This window comes from Halichoerus grypus, chromosome 5 (genome assembly GCF_964656455.1).
Source record: "Halichoerus grypus chromosome 5, mHalGry1.hap1.1, whole genome shotgun sequence".
NCBI lineage: Eukaryota > Metazoa > Chordata > Mammalia > Carnivora > Phocidae > Halichoerus > Halichoerus grypus.
Window position 1 is genome coordinate 27,427,086 of NC_135716.1, and position 13,091 is coordinate 27,440,176.

The window sequence follows — 13,091 nt, forward strand, 5'->3', positions numbered from 1 at the left end:
ACTTATGGATGATTGAGTTTTTTGTGATTTTGAGATACTTCATATTTTCCGACTTTTTCAAAATTGCTTTAATGAACTTGTGTTACATAAAAAATTTTTCAAAACTTAGAAACCCAATTTTTAAAAATTTGGCCAATAATGTAAAGGTGTTTTTTTCTTTCCCCAAATGATAGATAACTTCCATAATATGGGATAACTAAAGTAGATAGAATTTATAAAAATATTCTGACAAACATCATCAAATACCTAGAAATATTAGGGATTGGTTAATTAGAATATTGTCTTTAATACAAAATATGATAGTTGTATGTGGTTGTCCATGAATTTGCATGAGTAAAATAGAATAAGGTGAAATGGAAAAAATGATTATATATTAAATTATATATTTATATATATGTAATTATATATAATAAATTATATATTAAATAAAAGATTTGTGTGTGTGTAGACTTACAGTATTAGTTATTTCTCAGTGGTGGAGTTGATGTGATTTTTGATGTTCTTATATACTACATTCTAAGTTTCTGAAATTGCTGCAATGAAATAGTATTTCAAGTGTTATTAGTAACATACAAGTTAAAAATTTGTGCCCAGATGATTTTAAATTTTAAGCCATCTTACAAATAACAGAAAACTCTCATACTGTGATACATTGTGACAGTTCACTGCCCCAATTTCCTTTTTCTACTCCAGAGGTCATCTGTAGACATTTCCCTTACATAGCCAGTGGCTCTGTGTCTCTCCCCCTAAGGGTTTCTGGCTAGGGAAGCTACACAGTTCATGTGTAGGACATCTGGAAGGTGCAAAGTAATTAATGTTTTTGAGGTTAGTCACTAAGTGATAGCGGTTGGTAAGTAATTTTTCTCTTCCTCACCCCTCCAGGAATAAATCTGAGCTATGTTTCAAAAGTTTCTCACAGGGTCTCCAGCATGACTGAGCCCAATTACCATAGGGGTAACCTTCTAATACTTTTTATTAGTTTGCCTCCCTTCTCTTTGCTGCTTTTTTGCTCCCTCACAGTACTTCTTGAATTTGCCTTCCAAAAGAGTTCTTGTACTCATTCTTAACTCAGGATCTGCTTTGACACACCGCAAACTAAGACACATACTACATAATATCGATCTGTTTTTGGTCTTTCACAAATATGCCCTCCAGTAGGTGAGTGGATAAACAAACTGTGGTATATCCAGACAATAAAATATTTTTTCTATGCTTAGAAGAAATTTGCTATGCATGCATGCAAAGACACGGAGGAAACTTAAATGCATATTACTAAGTGAAAGAAACCAATCTGAAAAGGCTACGTGTTATATGATTCCAACTATAGGACATTCTGGAAAAAGGTGAAACTATGGAGACAATAAAAAGATCAGTGGTTGCCAAGGGTTGGGCGGGGTGAATAGGTGGAACATAGACAATTTTTAGGGCAGTGAAAATACTCTCTGCGTTACTATAATGATAGATCATGTGAATTGATGCTGAGCATTTTGTGGCATAGGGGAGTAAACTTTAAAAACTGCTGAAAGTAAATTGAGGGAATAATAACAAAATATCTGTAGAAGGTGCATTAAAAACGTGTAGGGTCAGAAAGGGCAAGGTCCTCTATGGAGAAAGGGAATATGGGGAAGAAAAAGATGATAAAGTAGTGAGTGGAGGATTTGCTATGTAGGAGAGAATGTGATCTCCAATTGTTATCTGATGGTAGTGCTTAGATGCATTAAAAAACAAAGTCCAAATTTTAAACTGGTATATTTGAGGATTAAAATTCCAAGTATAGCAAGAAGTATTAGTAACGGCACAGATGCCCCTTAAAATCTAGAACATTGTGATTTTCCTTCATTACTTGTACCAGTGAATTAAAACTGATCTGTTATTCCATAAAAGGCAGAGATGGTATGATTAATAACTTCTACTAGAGTTAGTGGTAAGTTTTTGTTTTTGTTTTTTATCACAGTGGTTAAAATGCAAGCCCACTGCATTCTATACAGAATCTTATAAAATTTTGTGTAAATGTTCCTTCATTAGATGATTGCCATGATAATACAAGATGGTTAAGAAGATCTTGCAATACAGTTAACTATAGATATGACTGAACAATCACTAAGCTGTAATCATTTGGATTCCTAGGCTTCCCTGACTTATTCAGCTTTTCACAACCGAGAGAACAACCAAAAGAAGGGGTTGAGAGACTACATATGTAAATACACAATAGCCATACATAATAAGCTTTGCTATCTGGGCTGATTTTACTACAGGTAGAAGACTATATTCTAAAACTAAGCTTAAATTAAACATAGATTCAATCCTACTTCCTATAGAGGTGGCTATTTAAAAAGTCAAAGCTCATGCAAAAATAATATGGAAGCTAAAGGAAATGCTCTGGTAGATCATTATGCTAAAATAAATCAGTCTTAATCAAGAATGTGATCCTATCTCAATCTTCAAAGGATAACTCTCTGGAGAAATCCAGAGGGGCCATTATAAAAAGCATCAATATTTAGCCCCTGATTCTGAAAAGAAAGAATGGAAATAGATCTGACTGCATCTTTTACTCAGATAGTGTCTGGCACTTTGAATTATGTATTAACTAGGTCTTGTTAGCTAGCCAAAGGCCAGAAAGTAAATATATGTACAGATAGAAATTATGCTTATGGAATAGTACATGACTTTGGGATGTTTTGTACACAAATGAGTTTCATCATCTCTATTGGAAGCCCCATCAAAAATGGACAGCAAATTTAAGGAACTAGAAGATATTGACCAAATAGTGGCCATTTGGGGATGACTGCTGCAGAGGCTGCAGTCCACAAAGGAAATATAGATGCAGTAGAGGCCCAAGGAGATCCAGGGCAGAGGGCTGGGGGAGAGGGAAGAAAAAAGAAAAAGAGTTGTTCATAGTATGAAGTGTGAATTATGGCAAGACATTAACTGGGTTACATATTCAGCTTTCTGTGTGTTTTTTCCAGGTGGCAAGTATTTGGCCGATTGCCCTACAAAGACTGCTGAATTTAAGCTATAACCTTTATAGTACCAAAAAAGCTGCTTAATTTCATGTTTCCAATCTGGAGCATTCTGATTTTTATATCAAGTGATCAAGACACACACTTTATGAGAGTCATTATAAATGTACAATTTTTCTTCTGTTTTCCATATAATATACTAACTTTCAAAGAAACTGAAACCCAAGTAACATATTCGCCAGTGTTACCTGGAATGATCCAGTTCCTCAATGCCAATGCATATAGTAGAGGGACATGTGTTTTCCCCAGAGTGGTGTATGAAAATAGAACACTGACTTACAACTTCTGCAGCAAACAGCCTGGAAGGTAAACCACTACCTCTGCAGCAATGAGTCAAAAGGACCAGGGTTTGTTCAGTAACTTCCAGTTTTTCTAATTTTTGATCCTGCTTCTAAGACCAATCAGAGAAAACCAAATATGCTCCCCAACCAATTACACATAATGCTCCACCTCAATTTAGTCTGTCCCCAACTTCCCTGTCATCAACCTCGAAGCAGAACATACCTGAAGTCTTTCCACTATAAAGTTTTCAAGCTCCTCTGCCTGCTATCGAGTCTCTGCTAGATAGAAGTGATGGTGGCTGACTCTCTTGCTATAGCAAAATCTGAGTAAGTAGGCTTGTTTGCCTCATTTGGGTGGTTTTTGTTTATTTCTAGTTTCCAACTAGTAATCATTGAGTTAAAAGAAGTCTTTTTTTTTCTTCTCTTGATGAAAAGCCTAATACATGTGAAGAATGTTGGAGTTATTGTCTTAACACTGTACACTAAATGCTGATATCCTTACGGCATAGTATTTCAAGACAAGTGTCAACTGTGAAATCAGAGCTTAATATATTCATTTTACAATTGATATAGAAGGTCACATCCAGGCTTGCTTTATACCAGATAATATTGGAAGAATCAGAGAATATAAGTTTATTATTGTAAAACAGCAAACACCTGTATGGTGGCAAGGTATTAAGCAATAGAGTGGAATATGAACTCTGTTGCCACATAGCAGTACAAGAGGCAATGAACCCATTACTCTGGATTCTTGGAATGGAAGTTTCTTGCTATTAAATTCTGCACTGAGGGACACCTTGGTGGCTCAGTTGGTTAAGCATCTGACTCCTGATTTTGGCTCAGGTCATGATTTCAGGATTATGACATTGAGCCCTGCGTTGGGCTCTGTGTTGTTCGTGGAGCCTACTTAAGATTTTCTCTCTCTCCCTCTACCCTCCCCCCCACCCCCCGCTCACATGTGGGAATGCCCATGCAGCATTTATCAATGCTCTCTTGAAAAAAAACAAAACAAAACAAAAAAAACCCTGCACTGAACACAACTTTAAGGAAGGCTGAAGTGATGCTAGAGAGATTGGAATGCATAGGGAGATATATTTACTCATTTGGGATTTTATAGACATTTTTATAGTTTTCAGCAATAATGTACTACTTCCAAAGTTGAAAGCTAACTTGATCTAGATCCTAGAGTCTTCTATTCCAGAATAACTTTGTCAGTTTCCAATGCCGGATCAGTTCTTGTCAATCTTGACTACTTTGTGATATGGAAAACCCTAATGATGAGGTGATCCTGGCAAGGTTAAATCTGCACTAATGTTCCCGATACCCAGTGATTTCTGACTCTCAATGCAAAGCTCTTTCTAATGTGCCGTACCAGTCCAGGGAAATTTTGTTTTGGCAGAATAGAACAAGTCCCTCTGTATGATTTAAACCACAACATCAACTGAGTAAAAGAATAAGAACTATGTGTAGTTGCATTATTTGCATAAATCAAACGTTATTTTTTAAATTAAATTCAGTAGAATTTCTTTTGTTTCTATTGTATTGAGAGTTATGTTACATTTATCAGATGTAACTATTATGTATCACAAAACCTGTTCTAAAACTAAAGAAAATAATAGATTTTCCACATCCTTGAACAATACTTCACCTTGTGGAAACCAAAGATATATGTGTTTAGTGAACTTAGTCCGCTGAACAGGATCTTTCCATTTATACAGATCTTTTCATTTATACCTGAAGTATATTTTAAACTTCAGAATAAGTTATGGGGTCAGAAAAATTTGAAAATTTATTTCTTAGATGTAAGAATAAATAGGCATGTGTTTATTAATATGAAATTCAATGGAATCCAACCTTCCTTATTACTATTACATGCATTTCTAAATGAGTAAAACATTCAAATTCTTTAGAAAGTATTTGAGATTCAAGGTTGTGATTACATTTTAATATAATTGAATCTTTTAAATTAAAATATAGCAAAGATAGTAATTTTTAATACATTAACATTGATGTCATGAAGATTTCTTAAAAAGTTACTGTATTTTTTCATGATTTATGTTATCAGTTATAGCTAAGTCTTTTATCTTCATTGTAAGTAGGGACTCGATCAACAAAGCCATCTCTGGTTTTTGTTTGTTCGTTTTACTTCAAATGCTGCATGAAAAGAAATGAGAAAATTCTAGTTCCATGAACACTAACATTTGTTCTTGATTAAAATAATTATTTTCTCATGCCAGAACATTAGGACCAGAAACTACATAGTGAGGAGGAGAATAAATGCCAATTTATTAGGCTGCTGTTACCATTAATATAATTCTGATAGTTGATTACACAATTTTCAGTTCCATTCTACTTAAATTGTGTTCTTTAATTGGAATGCACGTCTAATTCAAAAATAAACCTAATCAATGCTCAGGTCAGGTATTTAACATAGAAACTTAATTCATTTCTATGTCTTAATCAGTGCTAGGATGAATTTTAAAGTGCCTGTCATTGAAGTTACTTTTTCTACTTTACCAGAAGTAAAGCTTTATCCTTTATCAAAGCTTTTTATATAAGACAAAATTCACTGAGTGTAAAATGCATAATCAGAGAGGGTCTGGGAGGTGAGATAAAGTGATCATGGGGGGGGGAGCATTTGCAGAGTCAGAAGGGGCTCTGAAACCATAACACATAGTCACCAGTGCTATCTCATCATAGGCTAAATCCTGCTGGTACAATGGAAGCTATTGTGTCTGTACATCTATGTCTGGTTTCTCCCATTGTTTTACTGAGTTTCTTCAATTGACCCCAACAGTGGCTTTCTTGGCTTCATGTAAAATGTGGATGACCCAACATGCTATTATCTCCCAAGCTAAGTTATAAGAAGATGTGAACCAGTGTACCTCAAGAGCATACCAACATTTACGGTCCATCTAAATCTTCCAAATGATGACTAGAATGATCTAAACAATTCTTTTCTGGTTAACTACATTTTTTTCTTTTTTCTTTTTTCCTTTTCCTTTTCTCTTTCTTTCTTTCTTTCTTTCTTTCTTTCTTTCTTTCTTTCTTTCTTTTTCTTTCTTTCTTTCTTTCTTTCTTTCTTTCTTTCTTTTTCTTTCTTTCTTTCTTTCCTTCCTTCCTTCTTTTCTTTCCTTTCTTTCTTTCTTTTTTTTTATTATAACTGCATTGATGGCTGTGCTCTCAAATTTATGTTGGCTATAAAAGTTCTTTAAATTATAATAAAAAATGAACTAATACTAATATTAACCTTTTATTAATAGGTTTTCCAAAATCACATAGAACTGGCCAAATACTCTTTAGGACTAGCTCAGATGATGAGGCTAGGATATTTGCTATGAGGGTAAAGAACACAGTTGTGAAGTAATCCACTCATTGTTCTATGATTGGGGTAGCTTCCTTTATTTTCAAATGTGTTTTGTAAAAACAAGAAAGAATCCAGCCAATTCACAAGTTATAGCAACCAACTCAGAGTAAATTAGTACTGGTACTAGCAGATCTACTGAGAGGAATATTTTTCTGAGACACATATAATCATACTGTCTTCTATTTTAAAAAATGGAGTCATTGCTTCTACTTATGATGTAGAAACCTATGAGAAAATGACATTTCTATCATTAAATGGAGAAAAATCTAGATAATCTATAAAATCATAATTATCTGGAGGCCATCATAGAGCAGAGAGCACAAAATAACCAAGTAAACTATATTTTAAGGAGAGATAACCCCCTCCAAAGAGACAGATTTCACCACTGGAATAGGTGACTGCCACACAAATGAAAAAGACAAATTCAGCATAACTTCTAAGGAATTCTTAAAAGTCAAATGTAGGTTAGCGTCTCAGTTTGAAATGGGAAAGATCTCCGGTAACAAGGGAAGCTAGCACCCACTCACAATTTTATCACAAGGTATGAGGTTTCTTCTGATGAAATGTTCTAATAATGACTGTGATTATGGTTGCAGATATCTGTGAATGTTCTAAAAAATATTTAATTGTATATAATACCATACAATTGTGTGGTATGTGAATTATATATCAATCTGTTAAAAAAATCTATAGGGATAGAAATCAGATCAGTGGTTGACAACACCTGGGTTAGTGAATATAGATTGATTAAAAAAGGAATCTCTTTTGACATTATGGAAATATTCCAAATTGTGATTATGGTGTTAGTAATGATACTACACAAGTATGTCAAACTAGTGAACCTATATATTATAAAAGGATTCATTTTACTACCTGTAAATTATGCCTCAATAAAAATGACTTTAAAAAATGAAGATAACAAAGACAGGAGGAGCTAAAGACGAAATATAATTTATAATTTAATATGAACCAGTGGATGATTCACCTGAGAATGATAAAACACAAAATATAGAATGGTCTTTTCTTAATATATTTAAGTAGGAGACTTAGGCAAAAATATATGCATACACAATTGCCCTAAAAATATGTTTGTTTGCACACACCAAGTGTATTCTAGATACATTTTCAAAGGAATTGAAAAAAAAATTAAAAAATAAAGAAACACTGAAAAACCATAATTTCAGAGACTGTACATCACTTTGGGTAGTTTGGTCATTTTAACAATATTAAGTCTTTCAATCCATTAACACAGAATATCTTACCATTTACCTGTGTCTTTTAAAATATCTTTCATCAGCATTTTATAAATTTCCATGTGCAAGGTTTTCACCAATTTGTTTAAGTTTATTCCTAAATCTTTTATTATTTTTGTTGCTATTGTGAATGATATTTTCTTTCTTAATTTCCTTTGGATAGTTCACTATTTGTGTATAGAAACATGACTGATTTTTGTTGTTAATTTTGTATCCTACATCTTTATTGAATTTATTAATTCTAACAGTATTTTGTTGAGTCTTTAGGGTTTTATGCATATATGATCATGTCATCTGCAAACAGAGATGATTTTACTTCTTCCTTTTCTATTTGGATACTTTTTAATTATTTTACTTGCCTATTTCTCTGGCTATTTCCAGTACTATGTTGAACATAAATGTTAAGAGTGTTCATCTCTACTTTGTACCAAATGTTTTACCAGAAAAAGTACAACAGAGGGAGGAGCTAAGATGGAGGAGTAGTAGGAGGACCCTAGGTTTGTCTCCTCCCTTGAACACAGCAGGATAACTATCAAATCATTCTGAACACCCAGGAAATTGATCTGAGGACTGCCAGAACAAACTGCACAACTCGAGGGAGAGAAGAGGTCCACATCCTGGAAGGTAGGAGGTACAGGGAATTGATTTTGGGGGAGAAAAGGATCAAGGGTGCTACAGAGGAGAGGGAGCCCTGCTCATGGAGAGGTGAAAGAGAGAAAGAGAGAGAGAAGAGCACATAGGAGATCACATAAGGAAAACACTTCCCCAAAGGCATTGACTGGGAAACCAAGAGCAGCTGATTTTCATGAGTTTTTACAACCAACAGAGCTCAAAGGCTAGAGTTTTAGAGCCAATGTGGATCCCCGTGGGCACTGCAGTACTCCTGTGGAGAAGGGCAGATAGCCTGGGGGCAGACAGCATGATGTCCTTCTTGGAGCACAGCTGGGAGAGGTGGCATTTGCTTTCAGGGACAAAAGAGCCTGCGGGTGCCATTACACTCCCCTGCCCCCAGCATAGGCACAGAGATACCTGCTGAGGGCAGCTAACCTGGACACTGGCTTTTGGCTACACTTTACTCCAAATTCCAAGCTCCTGCACTTTGATGCAACTGCCCTTCTGGGACAAACCTGCACCAGCTCCAGTGTTGTGAGACCCTCCCCCAGAGGACCAGCTTAGGTCTGCACCTCGCTGGGTCCCTAAAGTTTGGAGTTTTTTTTTTTTTTTTTTTTAATTTTATTTATTTATTTGACAGAGAGAGACACAGCGAAAGAGGGAACACAAGCAGAGGGAGTGGGAGAGGGAGAAGCAGGCTTCCCGTGGAGCAGGGAGCCCGATGCGGGGCTCGATCCCAGGACCCTGGGATCATGACCTGAGCCGAAGGCAGACGCTTAACAACTGAGCCACTCAGACACCCCTACACTTAACATATTTTAAAATAACTACAGATTTATTTATTAGTACCCTTGAGATCCAGGATCGTGTGAATGACTTTCCATCTGCAGGGCCTAGTGCCACACATATAATAGTCATTCATGTGTTGTAATTAATAAATTGTGACAATCTCAAGAGTGACAGAGGATACGTGTGTGTTGTGGACACCTGTAGTTGTAAGGAATCATTAACATTTATGGGTTGCTTGCTGTATACACCACAATGCTCAAGAGAGTCAGATTTCTTTGGAGATAAATAGAGTGCTCCTAAGTGGAGTGGAGTCATTGGGTTTTGTGATGGGAAAATGATATTTACAGTGTAAAACTATTGTAAATCCTAATTTTTTTTTTAAGATTTATCTCCTTTATTCTTTTTTTTATTTTTTTTTATTTTTTTATTGTTATGTTAATCCCCATACATTACATCATTAGTTTTAGATGTAGTGTTCCATGATTCATTGTTTGTGCATAACACCCAGTGCTCCATGCAGAACGTGCCCTCTTTAATACCCATCACTAGGCTAACCCATCCCCCCCTCCCCTCTAGAACCCTCAGTTTGTTTTTCAGAGTCCATCGTCTCTCATGGTTCTTCTACCCCTCCGATTTCCCCCCCTTCATTCTTCCCCTCCTGCTATCTTCTTCTTTTTTTTTTCTTAACATATATTGCATTATTTGTTTCAGAGGTACAGATCTGTGTTTCAACAGTCTTGCACAATTCACAGCGCTTACCAGAGCACATACCCTCCCCAGTGTCTATCACCCAGTCAGCCCATCCCTCCCACCCCACTCCCCAATCCAGCAACCCTCAGTTTGTTTCCTGAGATTAAGAATTCCTCATATCAGTGAGGTCATATGATACATGTCTTTCTCTGATTGGCTTATTTCACTCAGCATAATACCCTCCAGTTCCATCCACGTTGTTGCAAATGGAAAGATCTCATTCCTTTTGATGGCTGCATAATATTCCATTGTATATATATACCACATCTTCTTTATCCATTCATCTGTTGATGGACATCTTGGCTCTTTCCACAGTTTGGCTATCGTGGACATTGCTGCTATAAACATCGGGGTGCCCATACCCTTTCTGATCCCTACTTTTGTATCTTTGGGGTAAATACCCAGTAGTGCAATTGCTGGATCGTATGGTAGCTCTATTTTCAACTTTTTGAGGAACCTCCATACTGTTTTCCAGAGTGGCTGCACCAGCTTGCATTCCCACTAACCGTGTAGGAGGGTTCCGCTTTCTCCGCATCCCTGCCAACATTTGTCTTTTGCTGACTTGTTAATTTTAGCCATTCTGACTGGTGTGAGGTGGTATCTCATTGAGGTTTTGATTTGGATTTCCCTGATGCCGAGCGATGTTGAGCACTTTTTCATGTGTCTGTTGGCCATTTGGATGTCTTTGGAAAAATGTCTGTTCATGTCTTCTGCCCATTTCTTGATTGGATTATTTGTTCTTTGGGTGTTGAGTTTGATAAGTTCTTTATAGATTTTGGATACTAGCCCTTTATCTGATATGTCATTTGCAAATATCTTCTCCCATTCTGTCGGTTGTCTTTTGGTTTTGTTGACTGTTTCTTTTGCTGTGCAAAAGCTTTTTATCTTGATGAAGTCCCAATAGTTCATTTTTGCCCTTGCTTCCCTTGCCTTTGGCGATTTTTCTAGGAAGAAGTTGCTGTGGCTGAGGTCGAAGAGGTTGCTGCCTGTGTTCTCCTTTAGGATTTTGATGGACTCCTGTCTCACATTGAGGTCTTTCAACCATTTGGAGTCTATTTTTGTGTGTGGTGTAAGGAAATGGTCCAGTTTCATTCTTCTGCATGTGGCTATCCAATTTTCCCAACACCATTTGTTGAAGAGACTGTCTTTTTTCCATTGGACATTCTTTCCTGCTTTGTCAAAGATTAGTTGACCATAGAGTTGAGGGTCCATTTCTGGGCTCTCCATTGTGTTCCATTGATCTATGTGCCTGTTTTGTGCCAGTACCATACTGTCTTGATGATGACAGCTTTGTAATAGAGCTGGAAGTCTGGAATTGTGATGCCACCAGCTTTGCTTTTCTTTTTCAACATTCCTCTGGCTATTCGGGGTCTTTTGTGGTTCCATACAAATTTTAGGATTATTTGTTCCATTTCTTTGAAAAAAGTGGATGGTATTTTGAAGGGGATTGCATTGAATGTGTAGATTGCTCTAGGGAGCATTGACATCTTCACAATATTTGTTCTTCCAATCCATGAGCATGGAACGTTTTTCCATTTCTTTGTGTCTTCCTCAATTTCTTTCATGAGTATTTTATAGTTTTCTGAGTACAGAGCCTTTGCCTCTTTGGTTAGATTTATTCCTAGGTATCTTATGGTTTTGGGTGCAATTGTAAATGGGATCGACTCCTTAATTTCCCTTTCTTCTGTCTTATTGTTGGTGTATAGGAATGCCACTGACTTCTGTGCATTGATTTTATATCCTGCCACTTTACTGAATTCCTGTATGAGTTCTAGCAGTTTTGGGGTGGAGTCTTTTGGGTTTTCCACATAAAGTATCATATCATCTGCAAAGAGTGAGAGTTTGACTTCTTCTTTGCCGATTTGGATGCCTTTGATTTCTTTTTGTTCTGATTGCTGTGGCTAGGACTTCTAATACTATGTTGAATAGCAGTGGTGATAGTGGACATCCCTGCCGTGTTCCTGACCTTAGGGGGAAAGCTCTCAGTTTTTCCCCATTGAGAATGATATTCGCTGTGGGTTTTTCATAGATTGCTTTTATGATATTGAGGTATGTACCCTCTATGCCTATACTCTAAAGAGTTTTGATCAAGAAAGGATGCTGTACTTTCTCAAATGATTTTTCTGCATCTATTGAGAGGATCATATGGTTCTTGTTCTTTCTTTTGTTAATGTATCGTATCACGTTGATTGATTTGCGGATGTTGAACCAACCTTGCAGCCCAGGGATAAATCCCACTTGGTCGTGGTGAATAATCCTTTTATTGTACTGTTGGATCCTATTGCCTAGTATTTTGGTGAGAATTTTTGCATCCATGTTCATCAGGGATATTGGTCTGTAATTCTCCTTTTTTATGGGGTCTTTGTCTGGTTTGGGGATCAAGGTAATGGTGGCCTCATAAAACGAGTTTGGAAGTTTTCCTTCCATTTCTATGTTTTGGAACAGTTTCAGAAGAATAGGTATTAATTCTTCTTTAAATGTTTGGTAGAATTCCCCTGGGAAGCCATCTGGCCCTGGGCTTTTTTTCTTGGGAGATTTTTGATGACTGCTTCAATTTCCTTAGTGGTTATAGGTCTGTTCAGGTTTTCTGTTTCTTTCTGGTTCAGTTTTGGTAGTTGATACATCTCTAGGAATGCATCCATTTCTTCCAGGTTATCTCATTTGCTGGCATAGAGTTGCTCATAATATGTTCTTATAATTGTTTGTATTTCTTTGGTGTTGGTTGTGATCTCTCCTCTTTCATTCATGATTTTGTTGATTTGGGTCCTTTCTCTTTTCTTTTTGATAAGTCTGGCCGGGGGTTTATCAATCTTGTTAATTCTTTCAAAGAACCAGCTCCTAGTTTCGTTGATCTGTTCTACTGTTCTTTTAGTTTCTATTTCATTGATTTCTGCTCTGATCTTTATTATTTCTCTTCTCCTGCTGGGTTTAGGCTTTATTTGCTGTTCTTTCTCCAGCTCCTTTAGGTGTAGGGTTAGGTTGTGTATTTGAGACCTTTCTTGTTTCTTGAGAAAGGCTT